The 18,570-nt window shown below is 36.1% G+C and overlaps 1 protein-coding gene across 1 annotated transcript in view; it reads right to left on the bottom strand.

Annotated features, from left to right (window-relative positions):
• si:dkey-234i14.3 (fibulin-7-like) overlaps nucleotides 1-18,570 on the bottom strand; it is a 180,502-nt gene that overhangs the window by 77,394 nt on the left and 84,538 nt on the right. The window lies entirely within an intron of this gene.

The following is an 18,570-nucleotide window of genomic DNA, read 5'->3' as shown; positions in this document are numbered from 1 at the left end:
GCAATGATCTCTGCTCTCTAAGAGGTATGTGTTTCTTCTTTACATTTGTTTACAAATATATATTTCAAGATGTTGTGTGTATATGCCCTATTTAAAATAATGTGATTGTTTTAACTTTTATTCAGATTTGCACACATTCTGGCCAATTTTTGTTTTCATTGATTTTGCTGCTCTAAATAAACATTTACACATAGTTATGTGGGTTGAAATGGAATTTCAAGCACTGTCAGCAGTGTCCTATACAATTAAAACAATTAAAATCTAAATTTATTTTAAACAGCATTTTCTTATAATGTGTAACTTTAATGGGTAACACTAGTGGCTGTAAAAGTTAACATTAGTTAATACAATTTTAAATAACATAATTAACAATTGTATTTTTATAAATTGACATTAGCCAAGTTTAATAAATGCTAGAAAATTGTATTATACATAGATAATGATACCTAATGCAAACCTTGTTGTAAAATGTTACCCAGTTTCCATGACCTCATATTAAGTGTGTGTCATTGGTTTATCAAATTAAGGCAATATGGTGACTTGTCACAGCACCTAAAATACACATATTCATTTATGCATGCATGCATATGTTAACCTAACATCTTCATGTTGAGCTATTGGACATGTTATTTGTCGTCTACCGAGCTGTACAGTATGGTGTTTCTTTTTTAGAGCTTTCTTTTAAAAACAATCTGCTCATCATGATTCCAGTGGTTCTATGATGATTTAAAGTTATGATAATTTTCACACCGGGGGGCCCATTTTAATGATTTCGCCTATGGCCCCATAAACCCACAGGCTGGCTCTGACTAAACCAGAGCAAAAGTATAGTTGAATGTAAAAAAATAATTGCTTTAAAACCTTTTGAGACTGATTATTTAACAGTTTTTCTGATTGAATGCTAACGTTTGAAACCTTCTGCAACACACAGAACAATAAGAAATAAAATCACGAAAAAGATCTGTGTGTCCACATTAATATGGATACATTTGATAAAAGTGTTTTAATTTACTCCGTTCACACTGCCATTTTAAAATGTTTTCCAAAAGTTGCTCATCCACACTGAAACCTCTGAAAACGCATAAATTCCATTGCTGCGTATTCGGACAAAAAATTTAAGAAGCGTGACCCTGTGCCAGTTCTAGACAGCAAATGCAAGTAAACTTCATGTTGCCAACAATGTCTTGAACTGTGATACCACAGCCTACTATCGAAACTCTCCATATGAGTTCATTTGTCATCAAATTCTTCTAAAACAGATATTAAAACAGGATATTCAAAAATGGGTCTCAGTATTTTCCCACCGGTCACAATTGTGACTAACATTACTTGTCCTGTGATCGGGCTTTACAGTATATGAGGCTGAGCAATCTCATTAATAAATCAATAATTAAACATCATATTTACAAAATATGGTAGTTGTAAGTTTATCATGACAGATTTTATTTGCTACATTTTATGGAGTTTTGACATATTTTAGAGGAGCACAGTGGAATTAAATGGCTCGCACCAAAAGAGTAATGACTTCATGAATTTCTTTACTGATAAAATTTTAATAATCAGAAATAAAAATTGGAATTATGCAATAATCTGTCACAGTACCTCAGAAAACAGTGTCTCATAATTCTCCTCACGTGCAACTTCAATTCTTCAATTAAATTCTTCATAGATCACGAAGAGCTAACAAAACTTATCTAAACATCAAAAGGCATAACATGTTTGTTAGATCCAATACCGAGCAAGCTCTTAAAAGAGGTATGCCCTATAATCTCAGAACCTCTTCTTTATATTATTAACTCCTCGCTATCCTTAGGACATGTCCCAAGAAACTTTAAAATTGCAGTTATCAAACTGCTTATTAAGAAGCCACAACTTGATCCTGGAGAACTGGCTAATTAAAGACTGATTTCAAATCTCCCGTTTGTGTCAAAAATACTAGAAAAGGTAGTATCCTCCCAAATATGTTCATTTCTACAGAGAAATAGTATTTATGAACAATTTCAGGTAGGATTTAGGCCTCATCACAGTACAGAGACTGCACTTTTCAGAGTTAGATATGACTTGCTCTTATCATCTGATTGTGGCTGCATATCATTTCTAGTGCTTTTAGATCTTAGTGCTGCGTTCGACAAGATAGATAGATCACAACATTCTCTTGAATAGGCTAGAGAATTATGTTAGCATTTGTGGAGTTGCATTAGCATAGTTTAGGTCCTATTTAGCAGACCGCTACCACTTTGTATATCTAAATGAGGAATTGTCAAACCAAATAAAAGTAAAGTATGGAGTGCCACAGGGAACAGTTTTAGGGCCTCTGCTTTTCTCTTTGTATATGCTTCCCCTGGGAGATATTATCAGGAATGGTGGAATAAGTTTCCACTGTTATACCCAACTTTATATTTCTTCAAAACCTGATGAGATTTCACAATTCTCCAAATTAACAGAGTGTATCAATGAAATAAAAGATTGTATGGCCAGAAATTTCCTTCTACTCAATTCCGACAAAACAGAGGTACTAATTATTAGACCGAAAATCTAAAAAAATAAGCTGCTAAAGTATAACTTTAATCTCGATGGATGTACTGTTACATCGTCTTCAACAGCAAAGAACTTAGGTGTTAAATTTAATACCAATCTGTCCTTCGAAAATCCAATTACCAGTGTTTGTAGAACAGCAATCTTCCACCTAAGAAATTGTGGCAGCGGGGGCGTGGTCAAGCGCCCGTCCGGGAGAGGAAAGCAGTAAGGGCGCTTACACCTGAGCTAAATTATGCCTAACACCTGTCTCTAATTCCAGTGAACATGAGGAGAGTGGCATAAAAGCAGACACAGAGTCTCCAGTCGAGAGAACCCGACAAGCCAACCCAATGTGCTTGTGTTGTGTTGTGTTGTATTGTATTGTAGTGTAGTGTATCCTTGTAAAGTATTGGGAGAAAGACGGCAATTAAAGCCTTACCTTTTAGTTGAAAAAAAATATATATAAAAATAAATTCCAAGCATGGAGAAAGGTCGCCCCATAGAGTCCTCCCAGCTGGCGGAGGTCCTCCAGTCCCTCGCAACGTTACACCAAAGCTACCAGCAATCCCTGCTTGAGCTCCGGCAGGACCAAGATCGCCATTTCATACCCATATTTTGCCATGATTAAAGGATGGGCAAGGAGGAGGCGAGAACCGGCTTGACGATATAAATTATAGTTTAATGATAAACTTAAAACAAAGACACAAACACACATGACGGACATGTCCGCTAACGATCTCTCTCTCCCGCACGATACTCTGCAGTCAACCTTCATACCTCAGAGGCTTGATTAGCCTAATACGGGACCGGGTGTGTATGATCACGACCCGGCCCCGCCCTCCGCCCTGCCACAGAAATGTTGATAAATAACGACACATGCTCGCTGTTGCTGATGCCGAAAAACTAATTAATGCGTTCATGACTTCAAGACTAGATTTTTGTAATGCATTACTGGGAGGATGTCTAGCAAGATCAATAAATAATCTTCAATTAGTTCAAAATGCAGCAGCCAGATTGGTGACGAGAACCAAGAAATGTGATCATATTAGCCTCATTTTATCATCATTACATTGGCTACCTGTTAAATTTCATATGAATTAAAAGATTCTGTTAACTACGTACAAAGCTTTGAATGGTCTAGCTCCAAAGAGCTTAAGTGACCTCCTACCATGCTATATTCCATCACGTTCATTACGATCGCAAAACTCTGGCCTGTTAATAGTTCCTAGAATATCAAAATCCACAAATGGAGGTAGATCCTTTTCATATTTGGCTCCTAAACTATGGAATAGTCTCCCTAACACTGTTTGAGATGCAGACACATTCCCTTAGTTTAAGTCTAGACTAAAGACTTATCTATTTATCCAGGCATACACCTAATTTACAATAAATTAAATGGCATCTATGCAAATATTATTTTATTTTTTTCCCTGTCTCAACCTCAGGACTCCTATCCTGAGGTCACCAGAACCAGCTGGATCCATCTCATTCCTGCTTCGTGTTGAACACCACTGCTACATGTCGCTGTGTTATGATGACTAATAGGAGCCGGTGCCAGCCAAACATCACTTCAGTCTATTACAGTGGACTTCAGAGGATGAACTGATGCCAACTGCAACCATAAGACATGGGATATTTCGTATGCCTGAACCTTGGATTTATGATAGACTTCACCGAACTTACCGGCCAGGTTGAACTGTGATGCACCTCACTGATCTCTGCCTGCATCACCTAGGTCTAATGATGGACCACACACTTGAAATGGAATATATAGACTATCAATTAATTGCCAACAAAACCCTTCATCAGCCAACTAACAAGACAATTGCATCTATGTGAACGTCTGCAGTAAATCCAGGAGGAACTTCAAAGACATTAGTCATTAATCGTACAGTTCATACAAAATCGATGTTTAAACACTGACCCTTAACACTTACTTAGTTGAATCATTTTAAACCATGACTTGCACTATGCATAAGTAATATTTACATTATATTCATGATGTTAGTCAGAGGGGAACTGGCCCCCACAGTGAGTCTGGTTTCTCCCAAGGTTATTTTTCTCCATTAACCAACATCTTACAGAGTTTTGTGTTCCTTGCCACAGTCGCCTACAGCTTGCTCATTCGGGTTATAAATACAATTATTATTTAATATAGTATTTTTAAACACAATTCACAATTGTATTTTATCTAATTACACAATGATAACTTTATGACATTATAGATATTACAGTTTTATCGTCTGTTAATGCTGATCTACTGTAAAGCTGCTTTGAAATGATGTGTGTTGTGAAAGGCGCTATACAAATAAAAATGACTTGACTTGACTTGATAATCCAGGTGTTAAATAATGACAGCCGAGCAGGAGGCAACAGGATGACGACATTGCAACCAGCTGGCATGTGCCATGTCTCTTAGCAACACCATATTACTGCTGTGATTGGTCTGTGTATGCTACTGACACAGCTACAAGTGTTCATTCCATCAAAAATACTCGGCATATTATTATGCTGTCAAAATGAGAAATGGTAGGTGAATATTTTTCTTTAAAGTCAACATGAAAACATCATCCCGCACCATTTGTGCTAAAGACAAGATATGCTATTTCAAATCATCTGGCTTGTTAGGAGAGATATTATATCATTTGTCTAGGAGATCAGACTAACAATTTTCCTTGTAAAAAAAGGTACCTTGTAAATATTGAAACAAGTCAAGTCAAGTCAAGTCAAGTGGTTTATATTGTCGTTCAACCATATACAGTTAGTACAGTACACAGTGAAACAAGACAACGTTCCTCCAGGACCATGGTGCTACATAAAACAACAAAGAACAAGGACAGGGCACAGTAAGAGACAGTGCAGCGCCGACCAGTACACGGTACCTCTTGCCAGACGGCAGGAGGGTGAAGAGTTTGCGTGAGGGGTGTGTGGGGTCATCCACAATGCTGGTTGCTTTGCGGATGCAGCGTGGAGAACAGGTGGAGAAAGAGGGGCCCAAGCCATATCTTATGACCAGAAAATGTATCATAACACCCTAACAACTGCATAGAAACACCTGGCAACCACCTACAAGGCTCTAACATCGTAGTGGTGACTTTCATATGGACAAGCCCCATGCACATTTTCAAACAAACTAGTCTTCATATAGTAAACTGTTTATATGTTCAATAATGTTAGGTGTGTACACAAAAAAACTGTGACTGTAAGACATTAATATAATATTACATCATACTGTATATTTATGATAGAATGACATTGTTATTCATCATTTAAAATAAAATATATTTATCAAAATGTATTATATACAAGGAAAGAAAAAGCTTGCATACAATGTACATAGCAATCTTCCAGGATATTTATTAAGAGGCCAAAAATGTGCAAAAATGTGTGAAACGTTTCCCGTAACTCTTCTAGCTGATGAATACTCAATTACATAAATGTTCATAAAATGTCATAGACTTGTTATACTTTTATACATGGTATCCTCGTGCGACCCCTCATACACACATGCATGGAGGTTGTATTTTGGCTTCGCTATATGCAACCTAATTTAATTGAAGTTAAACCAACTGATCTCAGTTCAGGGGAGACTGGGTTGTCAGTAAAGGGTTAAACTTTTGATGTATGGAGTCATGTGACAAACCAACATGGCGCCAATCACAGCGGCGTTTGTCTTTGGGAGAAACTCCAACAAAACTACGTCTGGTAAGAAACCTTACCAGACCTTACCCATGGCAAGCTCTATTAAACATATTATATAGTCAAAGGAAAAGGCTCAAAGGCCTAAAGAGATATTCTAATGATATACATTACCACAAGATACACATAATTCCAGCAATATAGAATATCAAATACCTCGGAGATGTAAAGATTTTAGATGGACTATCCATCTGGACTCTCTTTAAGAGAATCTGTTCTACATCCATTATGTTTTGACCAAAAGGTGGCTCATATTTCTGGCTCTGTAATGTAATATTTGTTTTCAGAATGCATTACAGATAGAATAATATTCAATAAATATCGCACAAGCAAGAGTGCTACTGTATTATTGAATATCAGCACCGCTGTGATCTGACAACAGTTATCTTACATTTTAGACACAATATTGCCAGTATTTTGTTTATTTTTGATCCACTCCACTGTTCTTTAATTAAAGCGACAGCAATACAAATGATTTAAAACTGATAACATCTCTCAGTGTTGTCCTGCTTTGCACAGCTTATTTAGGGCTGTGTTGAATAGTTGCCAAGAGATTCAGTTGTTTACAATCGCGGTTCATTGCACGTCAATAATGGAAGCACTCTGGTATCTGTACTGTAGGTTTAATATTCTAGTGCTTTCATGTGAAGCATTTCATATGACTCAACATGGGCCTATTAGTCATGACTGCAGGTCACATCTAATGCCTGCAAATGAAGACGCCATTGTGCCAAGTTTTCTTTAAAGAAAAAGGACATGGTACACATGGAGGTCTATTTTAGATTTTACACGGCATGTACAGAAAAGAGAAAACACTTCCCACAGTGTAACCACGTCACTCATTGCTATTCCATTCTTACAACAGGGTTTGAATTGAAGTAGAAAACAGGATGCATAACTGGAATTAAAGGATACAAAATAACATGGAATTCAAAGAAATTCAGAATTGCTAGAAGTGTAGATTTCAGTACAAATTACCCATAAACATGTTATCATACATACAACATGTACGGAATATTTCTAGAAAACCTCAATTATATTAATAATTAATGATAAATGTTTGAAGTGCCACATAGATTAGATAGATAGATAGATAGATAGATAGATAGATAGATAGATAGATAGATAGATAGATAGATCGTTGGATGGATGGATGGATGGAAGGATGGATGGATAGATAGATAGATAGATAGATAGATAGATAGATAGATAGATAGATAGATAGATAGATAGATAGATCGATCGTTGGATGGATGGATGGATGGAAGGATGGATGGATAGATAGATAGATAGATAGATAGATAGATAGATAGATAGATAGATAGATAGATAGATAGATAGATAGATAGATAGATAGATAGATAGATAGATCGATCGTTGGATGGATGGATGGATGGAAGGATGGATAGATAGATAGATAGATAGATAGATAGATAGATAGATAGATAGATAGATAGATAGATAGATAGATAGATAGATAGATAGATAGATCGTTGGATGGATGGATAGATAGATAGATAGATAGATAGATAGATAGATAGATAGATAGATAGATAGATAGATAGATAGATAGATAGATAGATAGATCGTTGGATGGATGGATAGATAGATAGATAGATAGATAGATAGATAGATAGATAGATAGATAGATAGATAGATAGATAGATAGATAGATAGATAGATAGATAGATAGATCGTTGGATGGATGGATAGATAGATAGATAGATAGATAGATAGATAGATAGATAGATAGATAGATAGATAGATAGATAGATAGATAGATAGATAGATAGATAGATAGATAGCATAAAATGGCATATGTACATGTGCAAGTGGTAATATATGTGCAAGGTATGAACAGTTATTGAATATGAGTGAACAATTTGTTTTGACAGTATGAAATTCAATTAAATAAATATGTCATATAATAAGTTATACTGTCAGTTGAGTAAAATATATTCTACATATCAGGAAATAAATAGACAGAATTAGTCAAAATAAATGATGTAAATATTTGTTTTATTGTGAAACTAAATTAGTGTTGGACTAATTAAATTCCTCTGTTGTGTGTCGCATGAATTCAGTAAATTCATCTTCCTGTAATTCTATTCATATTAAAATTCTAGTTCAACATCCTGTGAGGTGCGGCCAATTCAATTCAAATTCTAAAGGCCTGTTGCATGAAGCTAGTTGAACAAACTCAGAGTTTAAGATAGAGAACCAGAAAGAGCTAAACCGGTTTAGATCAGGTTCAGCGATCTTCTGTATAGATATTTATTATTTTGCTATAAACTTTCACTGTCAACTCAGAGATTGATCCTGAGTTCATGATTAACCCTGAAGAGTGACGTGTGGCACGAACAGCCAATGCATAAAGCTTGAAGCGAGTCAGCGTGATTTACTTCTTGTGAGAAATAAAGATCATGAGATCATTCTGAAAATATAAAGAATTTGAACAGTTACACAACAAGAAGAAACACAGCTGCTGCCGCAGAAGAAGAAATAATAGAATATAATGTGTAATTCAATTTATATAGATTCACAATAAGAACATACAGGCTTTTTGATTTTAAAATAATATAAATCCAAAAAAGTACTGGGAAAATGTTTTAAGCACATAAGATGTTTCACAAAAACATTTGTCTTAAGATGGGTTGTGACAGGGTGGAGGGCGGGGCCAGGACGTGAACACCCTATATGTGTTTATGTGTGTCTTTTTATTTAATTAAATATTATTTATATTGTCCAGCTGGTTCTCGCCTCCTCCTTTCCATTAACCCCCTTACACTGGTGCCGAAATCCGGGAAGGAGGAGGGATATGCCGAAGTAGAGTCCTCACCACTTCCATCCACCCCAACGGAGCAGCCGCAGCCATCCGCCGGAGGACAGAGGAGCCTGGCTGAGAGCAAAGGGTGAAGGGGCTCCTAACCGACGGCCTGGAGCGGTCAGGGCCGCTGCCAGGGGCCGAGAAGACCCCTACAAGCCGCTGAAATGTTGGAAGTTGAAGGAGTGACCGAGGACCAAGCTACGGTGTATCGGAGTATTGGAGTGGTTTTTTTCTCTCTCTCTCTCCTCTCTCGCACTTCTGCTCCATGTTGGCCTTTCCCTCTCTTTTTTTCAAATGTTTTTGTTAATTTGGCACGATCATCGTTATGGCGTGTAGCTGCCAATTCTTTTTTGTTTCCCTCCCCTTGCCCTCTCCCTTATCCAGGTAGACGGGGATGACCTGCAGGCAGGGCGTTAGGCACGTACCTCCCCAGGGAACAGATTCAGTCCCTGGGGCAAAGTTTGGAAATTTTGAAAATATATATTGAGTTGATCAGACAAAAAATATTATTACTTGTCATCGATTTTCCAGTACAATCAGTCTGCTGAACACTACTAAATTTTGACACGCTGACAGAAAAGCAAACATTGAAGAAGGTTGTAAAGGTCTGCTTGTTGTGGACAAAGGGAAAATGTCTTACTCTCAATTATTCACAATCCAGCTCTGCTTACGATCTGTGTACTCGAGGTTTGTTATACAAATCAGTATGGATGCGATATGAAGGACATGTTTACAGAGGCATAGATCCCCCCAATAATCAAGCCAAATCTACACCCTTGCATGTTTACATAATACAGCTAAATCACCTTGTGAATCCTTGCCTAATGACATTTTAAGGGTTTCAAAGGCAGCTTTGATGTGTCAGCCAGGTCCAAAGCCAAATGCTGGTGCCTGCCTACTGGAGTGGCATGGACAAGAGGCATGGACAAGTGGACCTGCGGTCACATGGATGAGGTCGGAACATTTGTGAATTGAATTTCAGATTACCAACATGAGGTACTGATGTCATAGATGTGCTCTATAGACCATTTATTATACATGTAGATCTAAAAATTTTGGTGTATTATGAGTTAAGGAAACCATCTGCAAGAGGACACTGAATTTGCTGAGAAATACAGAGATAAAGATGGCCTTCTTCACAGAACCCCTGCAAATCATTGCATTATAGTCCTGACAGAAGAGTCCAGCAATGAAAACAGGACATGAACACTCATACAGTGGCCACTCTTTAAGGGCAGAGTAATTAATGGTGTTTGCTTAGGTGTGTATTACTATCACTCCTGCAAATGATTAAACTTCTGTGCATTACTCATCCACACTGTATGTGCTACAGACATGAATGATGTCTCAAATCATGTGACATATCTGTGCTATTACTTTTAGCAAGCTGGTCAACAATAAAATTCCAGTGACTCACTGTCAAATAAGAGACCCAGGCCATATCTATAGCCTTGGGGGTGGGTTCTTTTGACAAGTAAGCAATACCTAGCAACCATCACGCAACTGTGTAGCCATGCATTAAAACATCTCAGGTCACCTTAACATCTACATAGCAATGCCTTGGCAACTAATGATAGCCAGCTGGTATGTGATAGCTGTGCAGTGTGTAAACCTCACTCCCCTGGCCTTAAGAGACGCACTAGCAACAAGACTAGAGGTCATGGCTTTAATAGCATCCTTGTTAAAACGTCAGACTGCAAGTTTTGGATGGGTAAACAAAGATCACATTTTCTTTACAAAGTGTAAAAATGTTAGTGCTTAGGTTTCTACTTTTGAAATTTATCCCAGGTTACTATGAGAGCTAGATGTACAGTAAAAGAAGAATACAGAAGGGATCAAAAGAATAGTGTTAAAAGTTTTAAGTAAAATTTAGTTTTTGGCTTTTGGTTCTTTGTAAATAAAATGCCAAATCACAGCTGCTTTGCTGTTGTCATTACACTCCAAAATAATTGTTTCAGGTGGCTGGGCAATCATTTTCAAACTGTAATCTTAAAGTTGTTAAATAAAAAAAATTCAATACAACGCTTGCCTTGACACCAAATAATGAAAGCTGTTCAACCATGATGTCAATTTTTATTGGGGTTTTATAATGTTTTATATATTTTTTTCAATTTATGAGTAAAATTTCTGGTAAAACTTTATAATATCAGTACATGAATAATCATGAATTAATACCTGAAATAATAGTTACTTCTGCATAAATTAATGATGAGTTAAGGAATGGACTAATCAGGAACTAATTAGTCCATTCTAATGGACTAACTAGTCCACTCATCATTAATTTATGCAGAAGTAACTATTAATTCAGGTATTAATTCATGATTATTCAAAAGTGCTAAATGCTAAAGTGTTACCAAAGTTTTGTTCTACAACATAAATTACACACAGTCATACCTCAAAGTGAATTTTGAAGCCATCTTGTTATAAAAAAATATATTTTGCTAACAAGTTGATAGATAAAGACTACAAATACCACAAAAATGTGAGTGAATGTGCTTCACGAAATGGAAAAACGTAGTAGTTCTTATATAGCAACTTGTTGGCAACATCCTATTTTATTTTTATTTTTTTTACCTTTACAGTGACTTACAAAATTCACATTTGAGGTATGACTGTGTATAATTTATGTTGTAGAACAAAACGTCCAAGTATCTTCAAGTAATGTTTACCACCGGCCTTATTTTACTCATTAATCCAGAACTGCCATTATAAAAACTAATTGGAAAATCCAGGCTCAAAAATGCTAATTCTCTTCCAAGTTTTTAGAGGACAACCTGAACTTGCTTCATAAATTCAAGAAACAGAAACAAGTCACCTTCTAGTGGAAAGAAGAGGGTATTTCAGCAGTACATAAAGCACAACCATGGCCATTCTTATGAGAGAGTTTCTAGAATTATCGACAGATGCCCAGGGGTGTATTAAACTCCAGCAATTACTCCAGCAATTACTCCAGCAATTTGACAAACACCATCCATGTGTGTTAACAGATCAGACCAGTCATATTTGTGAATAAAGTTAACAACAGCTAAAAAATTGTCTCAATAGTCACCACAAAAGAAAAAGTGCATTAATTTTTGAAGCAGAGTACAAAATCATTTTGCGAAACTAAAACTACTGTAACTCTACAGCACTACTGCAATCGGTTCAGCATATATGTGTGGATTATATTGTGAATATTTAATATTGTGCATTTGTGCATTTTGATGCGTTTGATGGACAAAACCCTCCAAAGATATGAGGTGTATCCCAAACCACACACTTCTGCACTATTCTACACCATTTTGTTGTGCAAGTAGTGTGAGTACTGCAAAAAATGCAACCTAAAAAGTGTACTATGAGTACACTGATGATGCACTTCTTCAGTCGTCAAAACGGAGCGTGCAATATTAGACACTTCATGCACTGAGCGCTCATGGTTTACCATACATGAAATGTCACTTCTATTAGCCGTTAAACGGCAAATGCTTCAGAGTAGTAAAAAACATTACGTGTTTATACACTACATTGCTGAGTGCAAAGTATATTCTGCAAATGCATAGTGTATAGTAGGTAATTTGGGACACAACTATAGTGACACATGGTTATGTGACACACAGAGTGATAATTCAAATAATAATAAATATGTGTTTGTCAGGAGTTTGTTAGATATGCAATGTAAAATTTAGAAAGCATGCAAGCACACCTCTAAATGCTGTCAAATATAGATTTGGCATGGAATCGTTTACTGGATTTTAAGTTTTGGAAGGCAGAGTTTGCATTGCACATATTTTTGCCCTGTGTCTCCTTTGGAAGGCTGACATCAAGATGTCGTAAAAGTCAAAGAACTCTGCGAGAACCAAGTCATCCTCCTTGCCCTTCAGCTCAGAATCACTTCAAACTCACCTAAAATCCGCATGTAACAAAATATCATGTCTGATGTATACAAAATATTGACTAGGCATGTTTGGTATTATTTAAAATGTCTCAGTGCGACTGGTATAATGGTCCCTTTTCCATGTTGATAAAACAAATGGTAACAAAGTGATAAGGTCTTTTCCAAATGCTGTATAATTCTGGAGGTCTGTCCCCATCCCTGCCTGTATATGACGTATGTCCCCAGGACTTCCAAACCTAACCACTCCCAAAATTCCCTTTGTTCATGGTTTGGGTATTTAAGGAAAGACTATCCCACACAGTTTACTGTGTGTAGTTGTAATTTGTCATTTGAATTTCTTATTTTTTGATAAAATGTCTAAATTTGACATATTATTGTTGAATTAGAATTTATGAATTTATCATTTTACCCGGTAAATAAATTTACATTTGAGTTTATTCTGATTTACTCTGAAACTATTGTCTTTAGTAGATTACGTTAAGTCTGCAATGTTCCGCAAATCTACGATCAGGATATTAGTGGACTAAAGCTCAGTTTTGAGTGGACAACATAAAGTTGTCGACCAAGCCTAAATAGGGTGAAGCCTAAACCTCTTATTGTACTCTTCTAGCTCAGTGTACATAAGAAACTATGGCATGATTATATAAAGCTATTTTAACTTATGTATTGTTCGTCTTTCTTTGTAAATTTAGTAGTCATGACCTCTGGGTGGAAATAATGTTACTCTGTTTAAGTGTTTACTATCTAAGGGGACTAAACAGAATACTTCTAGATAAAAGGGTGAGCTTGAGCCGCCATCTAATTAGTATTTAGTCAATTACTGTTTTAATGACCAATACTGCTGTATTTGTGAACGTGAGATCTGCGTACACGGCTGGCGCTAGACTCTCTAAGCGACAGGAATCTGAATGAACAAGTACAATATAATTAAATACAGAGTTATATACGATGATTGAATGTTAAATCAAATGTAATAATAATAACTAAGATTAGAACATTAATATATCCTTATAATAATTGGAGTCAGATAAAATAAATGAGGATCATGAAATGAATAATATAGTTATTTCATAGAAACTAAATAACTTCAACTGAATGCGCATGATAAAACAGAACACGCAGGAGACCTTCAACCACGCCATTGGATACCGTCCTTGGGCCAGTTGGGTGGATTCCCTATTCCTCCTTTACCTTATACCCCTTCCCCCTTACACCGTATTACACTGTATTCCAATTATGAGTATTTTAAAATGTAATTTAATATAATTGCAAGTACATTATTTTTGTAATCTGATTACGTAATACAGATTACATGTAATCTGTTACAACCCAGCACTGATTATGCAACACTACCTTTAAAAAAACATTTGGCTTTTGAGCCGCAAAGCTCATTTGTATGTGAAAATTATCAGTGACAAATTTGCAATTAATTCTTGATTTTTGTAAGGGCACACATCATATGGCATGTTTTGATTCATTGAGTGGTGTCCAGTAATCATTTCTTTAATAAAAACGATTATTTACCTTTTTAATCCAATGTTGTGCGAAAATGTCTTAACAGGTTAGTTCACCCAACAAAATGTTTTGTTCTCATGCAGTTCTGAACCTGTATGACTTCCTTCCTTAAAATTATGAACATAAATATCACCCTGAAAGGGTTCATTTTGGATAATGACTGGCTAATTGTACATTATCCTGCGTATTACAGAGCTACTAATCAAATAAATAAATAAATGGACATGAAGTATTGATTTGTTAAAGTTAAAATTATTTTATAAACTTACTTAAAGAAGTAGGAAAGATAACTGGCCATACCTGGATGATATCACTTTATCCCTGATGTGCAGTTGTTTTTCAGAAATATCAGACTGCTGCAATTGACCAATCAGAAAAGAGTATTCCAGAAATCTGTTTATTATTATTTATTACATGCAGCATGGAGAGACTTCTCTGCCTCTATTGAACCTTATTCACACCAGCACCATATTTGATTTTATGGGAATTAAAACGAGGCTGTGAGGAATAGACATACTGTCTATTCAGTGGCATCTGCTGTAGTCTATAAAGCTATCAAAAGCTCCAAGATCACATCTAATTTTCCACATTTCCATTTTTTCTCGTGTTTTCCAGATTTTTTTTGTCTTCTGAAAATTTTGGATAGATGTTTTTTTCCAATCTTTTGTCAGCAGAAAGAGACAAAAACTCTTTAAACAACAACCCATCAATGAGACGGCATATATCCCTCACAGCTTTGTTATCATTACCAACAGAAATGAAAGAAGGTGCTGCTGTGAATATGGTCAAAAATACTAACAGGGACATAGGAAGTTCTTCATATTCCTTACAAGAGCATTTGGTTAAGTGTTACTGGGATTTAACATTACAAAATGCTTCCTTATGTGGGGGTTGGGTGAGAATGAAGGGTGATGATGTCTTTGATGTCAAGAAAGATCTGCCATGGGAGATACTCTAATGCCTTAAAGATCAAATCAGTCATCACAAAGCAGTTGAATGTAACCTGTTGAATCTCACACCACGCTCAAATAATTCATTAATTAATAAATCAGTCATTATTTAATCACTCCCACATTTTGTTCCAAACCAACATGAAGTTTTTCTTCAGTGGAACACAAAAGTGAATGTTAAAACGGGTCTCAGTTACCATTCACTTTCATTGAATGGAAGAAGAGAAAAAAAATGCAAAGGTGAATGAGGCGGATGGTCCATCACTAACATTATGCCTAACAGCTTCTCTTGTGTTCCAGTGAAGAAAGACTCTCATACGAGTTTAGAACGAAGTGAAGATCAGTGAATGATGGCATAGTTTTAATTTTTGGATAAACATTTCCTTTAACATGACTGTAGTGATTATTCCTCATACACTTTTTACTTCAGTGAATATTTCTCAGGGTGTGTTTAATGTTGAAAGTTTCCCCATGATAGCACGCGTACATCTCCGAGATATCTGTTTTAGATCTTTTCATCAGGAAAGCATTACAGTCTAATTGACATCAGCTAAACAACTTAAAAAGATCATATTTACAAACATAATCAGAAACGATTCAAAGACATCTGCTGTGTGTCTTATTTACATCTGAAATTAAATGTCTTAAAAGACATCTTGCAGAAATGTGCAAACAACTTAAAAACACACACATCAAATAGACATAAAAAAAATATGATCGTGTCTGGTAACATAATAGCATAATAGCAAGAAATAGCATTTTAGCTTAGCGTAAAGCTGACAATTTACACAAGGTTTATTTCTGTTTCTTCTGCTCCAAACTTACTTCTCTGTCTGCTCGTATGAACGTAACACATCATAAGAAAGTGTTTCACCGCTGTTCAAATGCACGTTGGATCACATCATTTACATGTACAAATGTTTTCCATCTGAAAAGACTAAATATTAAATGAAACAAATGACAATAAAATGCAAAGTAATCTCTTCAGTAATCAAAAACTTTTTGAAAGTAACTGTATTCTAAATACCACATTTAAATGGTAATTGTAGTGGAATACAGTTAATTATATTTTGTATTTTAAATACGTAATCCTGTAACATGCATTTCGTTACTCCACAACCCTGCACATACCTTAATTTAGTAAATAAAAATGTGTAATGCGATATATTTAACAGAACAAACACTTTACTCTTAAAAAACAAAACAAGTAGGTTACATGTGCAGCAGCTCTGTGTGTAACCCTAAAAGGGTAAAAACGTAAAGAAGAAAATATTTTTATTTCTATATTCAACACAGCCATAATAGCCTACATTTAAAAAAAATTCTCTCTCTCAAAATATTGCTTTTATTATCCATTTTACAGCTTGTATAAACCATGAAAATGCCTCAATAGTATCCAGCTGCAGACCCACAGCACCACCAGTTTCAGAACCCCAGCGCCAGAACCTGAAGTGAGGGGCGGAGCTTACGTTCGAAACTGAGTAGCGCCACCTAACGTTTTGGAGAGTACTTGGCTTTTATTACAAACGAAACATCATACTTTATACGTATGTTATAACGATTCTTTAAGGTACAGTACAATAAGCACTTTAAAACATTGATCTTGTGTAATATAATTGTATGTAGTTATCCGTTTCATTGTATTATGAGAGTTACTTCCTGATCATGATGGTGAAAAAAAATGCTTGAAACTTATGGGCATTTTATATAAAATATACTTTATTTCACAAGAACATGTGCAGCATGCATTTTTCTTTATGTAAAATAAAACATGTCAAAAAACTAAAAAGAGAGAAAATTCAGCATAATTTTAAAAGAAACAATAAAAATATATACAACAAATGACCAATTCACCCCTAGGCCCATTTTATCATGACAATCCTGTATAAATTAAACTTAAAATGTATCAAATGAGGAATTCACTCTCAGGCCCATTTTGTCCTTACATTCTTGCTAAAATAACTCCATGTCATCCCTGAACACAAAATGAAATAGAAAGGGCTCTCTGGAAGCTTCTGACTGTTCCAGGAGATTGTTGCAGGCCTTTTCCTTGTCGTCTTCATTCATTCGAAATGTCTCTACAAGAGATGAAAGCACCACACAATAATCTCAACGTAAAAAAAACCTCAACTATAAGGTAACATTAGCTCACAAACAATGCATATAACAGAGGAACGTGGAACAAACATTTTAACACCTTCACAAGATGTCTTCAAAACGTCACCGCAAGGCTCATTTACAACACGCAAAAATGTATCGAACCATCCGTAGATTTTTTTTTTAATACAGTAAAGTATGACAACATATTCAAGCTTCAATAAGATGATAAAGTTATGCACAAATTAAATATTTAGCAGATAAACACTGAACTTAATATATGCGATAATTTTTCACAACATGATGTCAAAAACGTTACACAACTCACCATGCTCTCCGCCATGCTTGTCTCATTGTCAATAACTCCGCCCCTCACTTCAGGTTCTGGCGCTGGGGTTCTGAAACTGGGGTTCTGAAACTGGTGGTGCTGCGGGTCTGCAACTACATACAATTATATTACACAAGATCAATGTTTTAAAGTGCTTATTGTACTGTACCTTAAAGAATCATTATAACATACGTATAAAGTATGATGTTTCGTTTGTAATAAAAGCAAAGTACTCTCCAAAACATTAGGTGGCGCTACTCGGTTTCGAACGTAAGCTCCGCCCCTCACTTCAGGTTCTGGCGCTGGGGTTCTGAAACTGGTGGTGTAGCCTACTCTCCAAAACGTTAGGTGGCGCTACTCGGTTTAGAACGTAAGCTCCGCCCCTCACTTCAGGTTCTGGCGCTGGTGTTCTGAAACTGGGGTTCTGAAACTGGTGGTGCTGCGGGTCTGCAGCTGGATACTATTGGGTTCTGGCGCTGGGGTTCTGAAACTGGTGGTGTAGCCTACTCTCCAAAACGTTAGGTGGCGCTACTCAGTTTAGAACGTAAGCTCCGCCCCTCACTTCAGGTTCTGGCACTGGTGTTCTGAAACTGGTGTTCTGAAACTGGTGGTGCTGCGGGTCTGCAGCTGGATACTATTGACTGATGCACTTGTGTATATGGTCATGTGACAATAAAGTGATTTGATTTGATGTTTTATACAGTGCAGTGCCCTTGTAGAGGTTTTTACATCCCCTGGTCTAAAGAGAATTTCTATAGTTTTA

The sequence above is a fragment of the Xyrauchen texanus genome, chromosome 46 (genome assembly GCF_025860055.1).
Source record: "Xyrauchen texanus isolate HMW12.3.18 chromosome 46, RBS_HiC_50CHRs, whole genome shotgun sequence".
Lineage (NCBI taxonomy): Eukaryota > Metazoa > Chordata > Actinopteri > Cypriniformes > Catostomidae > Xyrauchen > Xyrauchen texanus.
This window is presented reverse-complemented; position numbering and strand designations above follow the sequence as displayed.